At 45.7% G+C, this 9,803-nt stretch overlaps 1 protein-coding gene across 1 annotated transcript in view; it reads right to left on the reverse strand.

Moving 5' to 3' along the window:
* LOC147121911 (dual specificity protein phosphatase CDC14A-like) overlaps positions 1-8,982 on the reverse strand; it is a 170,727-nt gene extending 161,745 nt beyond the window's left edge. The window contains exon 1 of the mRNA XM_085982485.1: positions 8,828-8,982. The gene's annotated coding sequence lies outside the window, so the exon portion shown is untranslated. The remainder of the gene's footprint in view (positions 1-8,827) is intronic.
* Positions 8,983-9,803: the final 821 nt, after the last annotated feature.

The raw sequence follows: 9,803 nt of genomic DNA on the forward strand, positions 1-9,803 counted from the left end.
GCACCATTCTAGTAAATCTCCTCTGCACCCTTTCCAAGGCCTTGGCATCCTTTCTAAAGTGTTGTACCCAGAATTGAACACAGTACTCCAGCTGAGGCCGAACCAGCAATTTATAAAGTTTTAGCATTATTTCTTTGCTTTTGAACTCTATGCCTCTATTTATAAAGCCATGTGCTAACTCACAACATAGGCTCATAAAAGAATAGCCACTTGGGCAAAGTATCGGGGCTGGTGATACCCATGGAACTATTACAAGCATATCGGTGTCTTGAGGGGAGAAAAAAGCCAAAATCAAAATGAGCCAGAATTTACTGTCAAAATACTGGTGAGGCAAATGACACTCACCATTATTTATGCACAAATCACACAGCAACTTCAGAGAGGGCGTGTGCATGGCTAAACGTGAAAATCAGGAAGTTGTTGCCCGAGATGCATTGCTCTACCGTTAAGCTTCCAGAAAACGGCATCTTGCTGTCTGAATCACCATTCAAATGCATTGAATGCCATGATGTCCCTGTACTTGCATGGTAGGTATGAACTAAACCTGCCACAGAAAGTTAGGGCTTGTCCATTTCAGTCTAAGTACCCCTTTTAATGCAGTGATAAGTCATAAATACTGCTAAACAACCTCTCTGGCACTGAAAATTAGCTATTACAAGTGTGGAGTCTCATTTCTTCAAACTCTAATTGTTGTTGGAGATTTTTAAAAATATAATTTTTTTAAATTTTTCTTTCTGTCTTGTCATTCTATCTTAATTCAATCTTTCTTTCCCTCTCTTTATTTCACTTTCTGTACCTGATTTGACATTTTTGAATTCACTATTCTAACTTACACTTCCTGGTTCAGACTCTGTGCTGCTCATAACGATTCTTCAATCGGATTGGTTAAGGAGATACACAGTTGCTTGTCCTGATGCCCTATAGAGCGCGCCACACCATTTCGATCTCCCATTTACAGCAACTTGCAGTGCAAAATCTCATGGAAATTAAACAGACAAGGGCAAGTCGAACGTCCGCTGGCTACAGCAAATACTAGCCCAATATAGTTCACAACACCAAATTTGTTTTTTCTATTTCTCTCTTTCCCTCCCACCGAGTACCATAGTGTAAAATCTTACAAGAAACTGAGAAACATGGTCCTCAAGACACAAACTGGTTTGTGTCTGCTAAGCCACCTCAGTGCATCAATTACAGGGAGAATCCTAGATCAGCTCTGTTGCAAACAGTGGGCGGCGGGAGGGTGCTGGAGACACCGAGAGGCTGCTGCAGGTGAGTAATGGCACAGAAGGAAGCTGTTCAAGCACCACACTCCCCATTGTGCTTACAATGGAACTACTTCCTGCAATTTGTGTTACAGGAGGATTCTAGCATGGAAATTACATTTTAAAAACTTCCTGTTAAAACTTGCTTTCTTGCCTAAAAAGAACAGGAAACTCTCTGGTATCCAGCACCGACGGGACCGGGATGGTGCCGGTTGATTAAAAATTCCGGATGACGGAGAGGGTTATCTACCGAGGCTATTTTTAACAAACAAAGAGTCAGACTCCTGTTATTGAGGTGTTCGGACTTCCGACAGCGCTAAGAAGCCGAGTAGTGGCAGTTTGGAGAACTACCCCCAATGACTAACTTGGCCACCGCGGGAGATTCGGACTCGGCAACATTTCCGGTTATTGAGGTGTTTTCGGAGTATGAATTTTGCCGGTTAATAGAGAATTCCAGATATTTAGGTGCCGTTTAAATGAGAGTTTCCTGTACCTTAAATGAAGAGTACCCTCCCTAGATGTTCCATCCCAAAGAAATCATTTTATTTATATAACACTAACTCATATGAGCACAATTTACATCTTCTTTACTGCAGCTTAAAGCCATTATAATAAAAACATCTAATAGATAGAATCATAGATGTTTATGGCACAGAAGGAGGCCATTCGGCCCATCACGTCTGTACCATCCGAAAAAGAGCCATCCAAACTAATCCCATTTTCCAGCTCTTGGACCGTAGCCTTGTAGGTTACTGCACTTCAAGTGCATATCCAAGTACAGGAAACTGTGTGTTATCCGGAGGCTAAATGTCCGGCAAGCTCGAGCCACCGGCAAAAATCAGGAGCCGTTTCGTTAGTTTTTTTTTCTTTTCGTTGCTTTTTTCTCAACAGTCAAGCTCTGCAAGGTCTGTAGCTAAGCAACAGCTTCAGCTAGAGACGCTACAGAGACGCTTGCCGACTGTTTAGAAGCTGTTGCTAAGCAACAGGGTTTGTTGATTCATATGGAGCTGAAAATCTCCGTATGTTTCAACATCAGCGCTGGTGTGTCCAGCAGTTTTGAGGGAACGGCAACATCTCGGTCCCATCGGTGCCGGATAGCACAAAGTTTCCTGTACTTGTTAAATGCGGTGCACGTTTCCGCCTCTACCACCCTTTCAGGCAGTGAGTTCCAGACCCCCACCACCTTCTGGGTGAAAAGAATTTCTCCTCAACTTCTGTTGGACGGAGTATCAATCAGGAAATAGTTGAGGCTTGTAATAAGGGAGCATCTATAATTATGGGGGATTTTAACTATCATATTAATTGAGCAAATCAAATTGGGCAGGGCTGCCTTGAGGATGAGTTCATTGAGTGTATTAGGGATGGGTTTCTTGAGCAGTATGTAACTGAACCGACCAGGAGGCAAGCAACCTTAGATCTGGTCCTGTGTAACGAGACAGGATTAATTAAAAATGTCCTAGTAAAGGATCCCCTTGGAATGAGTGACCATAACATGGTTGAATTCCATATTCAATTAGAGGGTGAGAAGGTTGGATCTCAAACAAGCGTGCTAAGCTTGAATAAAGGAGACTATGAAGGTATGAGAGCGGAATTGAGTAGAGTGGATTGGGAAAATAGATTAAAGGGTAAGACGATACATGATCAGTGGTGTACATTTAAGGAGTTATTTTACAACTTCCAAAAAATATATATTCCACTAAGAAAAGGGTGTAAAAGAAAAGACAGCTATCCGTGGCTAAGTAAAGAAACTAAGGATAGTATTCGACTAAAAACAAGGGCATATAAGGTAGCCAAATCTAGTGGGAGGATAGAGGATTGGGAAAACTTTAAAAGACAGCAAAAAATAACAAAAAGATTGATTAAGAAAGGGAAGATAGATTATGAAAGTAAATTAGCAAAAAATATAAAAACAGATAGTAAGAGTTTTTATAGTTATATAAAAAGAAAAAGGGTGGCTAAAGTAAATGTTGGTCCCTTAGAGAATGAGACCGGGAAATTAATGGTGGGAAATATGGAGATGGCAAAAACACTGAATGAATATTTTACATCAGTCTTTACAGTAGAAGACACTAAGAATATCCCAACACTGGACAAACAGGGGGCTAAAGGGGGGGAGGAGCTAAACACGATCAACATCACTAAGGAAGTGGTACTCGGTAAAAAACGTTGGGACTCAAGGCGGATAAATCACCTGGACCTGATGGCTTACATCCTAGGGTCTTGAGGGAAGTGGCGGTAGGGATTGTGGATGCATTGGTAATAATTTTCCAAAACTCCCTGGACTCGGCAAAGGTCCCGGCAGACTGGAAAACTGCTAATGTAACACCCTTATTTAAAAAGGGCAGTAGACAGAAGGCTGGAAACTATAGACCGGTTAGCCTAACATCTGTGGTAGGTAAAATTTTGGAGTCCATTATTAAGGAGACAGTAACAGGACATTTGGATAATCATAATTTAATAGGACAAAGTCAGCATGGTTTTATGAAGGGGAAGTCATGTTTGACAAATTTGCTGGAGTTCTTTGAGGAAGTAACGTATAGGGTGGATAAAGGGGAACCAGTGGACGTTGTGTATTTAGACTTCCAAAAGGCATTTGACAAGGTGCCACACAAAAGATTATTGCTTAAGATAAAAAATCACGGGATTGGGGGTAATATTCTGGCATGGATAGAGGATTGGCTATCTAACAGAAGGCAGAGAGTTGGGATAAATGGTTCATTCTCAGGCTGGCAATCAGTAACTAGTGGTGTTCCGCAGGGGTCAGTGATGGGTCCCCAACTCTTTGCAATCTATATTAACGATTTGGAGGAGGGGACCGAGTGTAACATATCAAAGTTTGCAGATGACACTAAGATGGGAGGGAAAGTAGTGAGTGAGGAGGACATAAAAAACCTGCAAGGGGACACCGACAGGCTAAGTAAGTGGGCAGAGATTTGGCAGATGGAATACAATACTGGAAAGTGTGAGGTTATGCATTGTGGCAGGAAAAATTGTAGAGCAAGTTATTATCTTAATGGCAAGAAACTAGAAAATACTGAAGTACAAAGGGATCTGGGGGTCCTGGTGCACGAAACTCAAAAGGTTAGTATGCAGGTGCAGCAAGTGATTAAGAAGGCCAATGGAATGTTGGCTTTCATTGCTAGGGGGATAGAATATAAAAATAGGGAGGTATTGCTTCAGTTGTACAAGGTATTGGTGAGACCGCACCTGGAATACTGCGTACAGTTTTGGTGTCCATACTTAAGAAAGGACATACTTGCTCTCGAGTCAGTACAAAGAAGGTTCACTCGGTTAATCCCGGGGATGAGGGGATGGACATATGAGGAGAGGTTGAGTAGATTGGGACTCTACTCGTTGGAGTTCAGAAGAATGAGAGGCGATCTTATTGAAACATATAAGATTGTGAAGGGGTTGGATCGGGTGGATGCGGGGAAGATGTTCCCGATGATGGGTGAAACTAGAACTAGGGGGCATAGTCTTAGAATAAGGGGCTGCTCTTTCAAAACTGAGATGAGGAGGAACTACTTCACTCAGAGGGTGGTAGGTCCATGGAATATGCTGCCCCAAAAAGCTGTAGAAGCTACATCATTACATAAATTTAAAACAGAAATAGACAGTTTCCTAGAAGTAAAGAGAATTAAGGGTTACGGGGAGCGGGCAGTAATTTGGACATGAGTCTAGGTTCGGATCGGTCATGGCCCTGTGGGTAGCGGAGCGGGCCCAGGGGCCGTGTAGCCTGATCCTGCTCCTATTTCGTGTGTCTAATTCTGTTAGATTCAGGAGATGGTTCTGTGATAGTGGATTGGCGGTTAGGATCAGATCAGCCATGATCTTATTGAATGGCGGAGCAGGCTCGAGGGGCCGATTGGCCTACTCCTGCTCCTATTTCTTATGTTATGTTCTTAACTTCCCTATAATTATTCTACCAATTACTTTAAATCTATGCCCCCTGACCAGAACTGTACGCAGTACTCTAGCTGTGACCTAACTAGCATTTTATACAGTTCTAGCATAACCTCCCTGCTCTTATATTCTATGCCTCAGCTAATAAAAAGGAAAGTATCCCATATGCCTTCTTAACCATATTATCTATCTGTCCTGCTACCTTCAGGGATCTGTGGACCTGCACTCCAAGATCCCTCTGTTCCTCTACACTCAGTATCCTACCATTTAATGTGTATCCCCTTGCCTCCACAGCTCTCTGGGGTAGAGAATTCCAAAGATTCATGACCCTCAGAGAAGAAATTCCTTCTCATCACCGTCTTAAATGTGCGACCCCTTATTCTGAAACTATGCCCCCTAGTTCCAGATACCCCCACGAGGGGAAACATCCTCTCAGCATCCATCCTATCAATCCCCCTCAGAATCTTTATGTTTCAATAAGATCACCTCTCATTCTTCTAAACTCCAATGAGTATAGGCCCAATCTGCTCATACGTCAAACCCTTCATCCCAGGAATCAAACTAGTGAACATTCTCTGCACCGCCTCCAATGCAAGTATATCCTTCCTTAAATATGAAGACCAAAACTGTACACAGTACTCCAGGAGCAGTCTCACCAGCACCCTGTAAAGTTGCATCAAAACTTCCCTACTTTTATACTCCATCCACCCCCTTGCAATAAAGGCCAACATTCCATTAGCCTTCCTAATTACTTGCTGTACCTACATGCTAACTTTTTGTGTTTCATGTACTAGGACCCCCTGATCCCTCTGTACCGCAGCATTTTGTAGTCTCATTCCATTTAAATAATAATTGGCTTTTTCATTCTTCCTTCCAAAGTGGATAACTTCACATTTTCCCACATTATACTCCATCTGCCAAATTTTTGCCCACTCACTTAACCTATCTATATTCCTTTGCAGACTCTTTGGGCTCGATTTTGCCAGGCCCGAGGAGGCAGGAATGGAGGCGTGTGGGGTGTTAAAATTGCAAAAAGTGACGGGCGGGCCCGACCCCGCCCTCATGCAATTTTCCCAAATGCGTGCTTTCTGATCCCGTCTCCATCACACCTCCAAGAGGCGGGGTAGGCCCTTAACAACCATTGAATTGCCTCTATAGTCCCATTTTGAGGGGCCTTTCTGATTTTAACACTTTTCCGACGTGATGCACGCCTCCTCTGAAACACGACGGTGAAACCTGGCGGTAGCGCAGTTAATTTGCTGACTATCAGCTGCAGCTCCACCATTAAATAGGAGATTTGATCAGTCATCGTTTGCAGGTGGCAGGACTTTGTTGTTTCGGGTCTGGGGGAACTTTTAGCAGGCATAACCATAGCTGTGGAAGTTTGGAGCCTGACACCCATCTCCAGTGTGACCACCTGGGAAACCCCTCTCGCCACCTTCACTGAGCGCTTCCTCAACTGAGGCATATACCAGAAGCATGGGAACCATTTATTTCCTTTCCTCCTGGACATCAAATGAGGACGAAGACCAGCCGTGGCAGCAGCAGAACCATGAACAACAGCACCACCAACAGCAGCAGCAACAGGGGTGCCAAAGCTGCTGCTCACCCACCTGAAGCTGCACAGGCCAGAAGGCGCCAGCGCGCGACCACATTGCTGCCCGGGATGCAAGGGACGCACTCATCTTGGCCAGATTTGCTTAGCCTGCACAATCAAACAATTTTGTCTCGCACCTTATCAGGCCATCGACAAAGGCCAAGAACCTGCGGATTCCTAGCACTCTGACCACCATACTGACAATTGAAAGTAATCCTAAGCCCTCAATGTGGAAGTCCCATTAGCAAAATGACACACGCCACAACTGCAACAGTTACCATCAGAATTTTTATTTACAATAACCAACTGATGGCTTCTCAACATTAAACATCACATTTCACCCAAGTGACTACCTTTGTGACTATTTGTGCAGTATCTTTCTCTTACGCATGCTCCTACATGGTGGTTCCCCCTTGGCATCAGCAGATGTGAAGGCCCCTTGCTCACTTTCTTGCTGTCTCGACACCTTTGGCAGGCGTCCTCTGGGGTTGCGAACCTGTGAGGACTCAGCAACAGTCTGCTGCTCTTGCAGCTGTGCAGGGGTTGCGACGCCGATCTCAGTTGGGTGAGGACTCTGGTGGGGCTCTGACCGAGGGCTCTGCAGTGGCATGGAAGTGTGAGCACTTGGAGAGGAGCCCCCACTTTCTTGTTCTCCGCCACCAATACCCCTCTCATGGGTCAGGTCCACCTCAGCGCTTGCAAGTGGCTGGAGAGCACCTTGCTGCACATCAGGGGGGCCATGGGGACCAGTATCTGCACTGGCAGTCCTACTCAGAAGGACTTCCATGAAGGTCTGGTTTCTCTGTTCAATAGCTGATCATCGCTCCTCCAGAGATGTCAGTCTATTCTGAACACTCACCATGTTTTCTACACTCTGGCGACTTAGCTCCTCCATGGCCGTAGCCATCCTTTCGTCTACTGTAGCCATCCTTTCCACAGAGTTTGCCATCCTTTCCGTGGTGCTGCGTTCATGCACCAATGACTCCACAAAGGCTCTGCTCATGTTCGCGATGGACTCCTCCACACTCGCAGCGACCCTGGAGACAAAACCTGACAGAGACTCCTGCATCTGCTCCTGGAGTTCCAGCACCGCTGTTCTTCTGGATGGACCCAGAGGCAGAGGGTCGACATGCAGCTGAGCCGAGCTGGGAGAGTCCTGCGCCCTCCGACTAGGACTCTCCACTGCTGTGCCCGTCTCCACAATCTGCTGATGCTCACTTGTGAGCTGTGATACACCAGGTGACAACACTACTCTATATCGCGATGGTCCCGCCGAGGTGCGAGTGTCTGCGCTGGTGCTGGGTTGGCTGAATTCTGCTGACGCTGCGCCCTCAGAGGTTGCAGCTTCCTCTGAGGAGTCTGGAGGCTCAGCCTGTTCCTCCTGGCTAGTGGGGACGGGTGCTTGCGATGGTCCTGTGGGGGAGTAAAGGAAAGAGTCAGAGATGTGAGGCCAAGGTTACATGCTCATTGCAGATGATCATAAGTCCACCTGTTAGAGCTTCAGAATCATTATCAGCGACTCATGCAATGTCAATGAGAGAGATGAAAAACTATTCTGTCACCAGCTTTCTCTGATGCACCCGTCTGTCTGTCCCCCACTTGCGCATCGTCCTCGAGTCCCACGATCTCCAGGACCACCTCCTCCCAAGGGGTGAGGTGGGCTACTGAGGATGGCCCTCCTCCTGTCCTCGCTCTTTCCCTCTTATTGTGCGCTCTCTTTTCCTGCAATGAGGGAGACAAGTGAAGTTTGACTGAGAATGAAGGAGTGAGTGTAGAGAGTCCATAGCATAGATACTTAGAAGGAGACAAAGATGGAGTGAGGTGGCAAGACCAAGGGCCCTCCCTGTGTTTTGTAAGTTGTTTTCGTAGCATCACAGTGATAGGGAGTGTGAGGGCTGCATAGTCGACTAGTTAGGTGAATGTAACCATAGAGAGAGAGGGAATGGGTAAGGGTGCAGGGATGTCAGTGTCAAGTGGGATGTGGAGGAAGAGGTTGCTAAAGCTGAGTGCTGGTGAGGAGAGGCAATGGGGATCAGATCGAGGGTGATGGGAAAGTCAAACTCACTTTTCCAGTGCGCAGGTCATGAAACCTCTTCCTGCACTGAAGCCAGGTTCTGCGGATCAGGGATGAGTTGACCTCCTAAGCCACCTGGATCCACACAGCCTTCGTCTGCTGGGGAGGCTTCTTCCTCCCTAAAGAAGGGAAGAGCACCTCATTAGTTCTTGCACCCTCCACCAAAGCTTGCAGGGTGACGTCATCAAATCTGAGAGCAGACTTGGGTCTCCCGCTGCTCGTATTGCCTCCACGTCCCTCTCACAGCAAAGGCCAAAAGGTTGGCAGTCTGCAGAAGAAGCAAGGCTTCTTGCAGACCTTAAATGCAGCAGCAATGATGACTTCATCGGAGGCAAGTTTCAGACTGAAAAAACTAATTGGGCCATGGGTTCCCACATGCTGGAACTCAATTGCCCAATTAGGTGAAAATTGCATCATTCTCCAACATCGATTTGGAATTGGGTGGATAACACGAAAAGCAGATAACACGACCCCAGCCCGCCCCAATGACAAAATCGAGCCCTTTGTGTCCTCCTCACAACTTGCTAACCCACCTATCTTTGTATCATCAGCAAATACAGTACACTCGGTCCCTTCATCCAAGTTATTAATATAGATTGTAAATAGTTGAGGTCCCAGCACTGATCCCTGTGGCACCCCACTGGTTACCAACCGGAAAATGACCCATTTATCCCGACTCTCTGTTTTCTGTTAGTTAGCCACTCCCCTATCCATGCCAATATATTACCCCCAATCCCATGCGCTCTTATCTTGTGCAGTAACCTTTTATGTAGCACCTTATCGAATGCCTTCTGGAAATCCAAATACACTACATCGACTGGCTCCCCTTTATCCACCCTGCTTGTTACATCCTCAAAGAACTCTAGCAAATTTGTCAAACACGATTTCCCTTTCATAAAACCATGTTGACTCTGCTTGATTGTCTTATGTTTTTCTAAATGTCCTGCTATTACCTCCTTAATAATGG

Source organism: Somniosus microcephalus, chromosome 3 (assembly GCF_052327205.1).
Source record: "Somniosus microcephalus isolate GS21.2 chromosome 3, FLI_Smic_1.0, whole genome shotgun sequence".
In the NCBI taxonomy this organism is placed as follows: domain Eukaryota; kingdom Metazoa; phylum Chordata; class Chondrichthyes; order Squaliformes; family Somniosidae; genus Somniosus; species Somniosus microcephalus.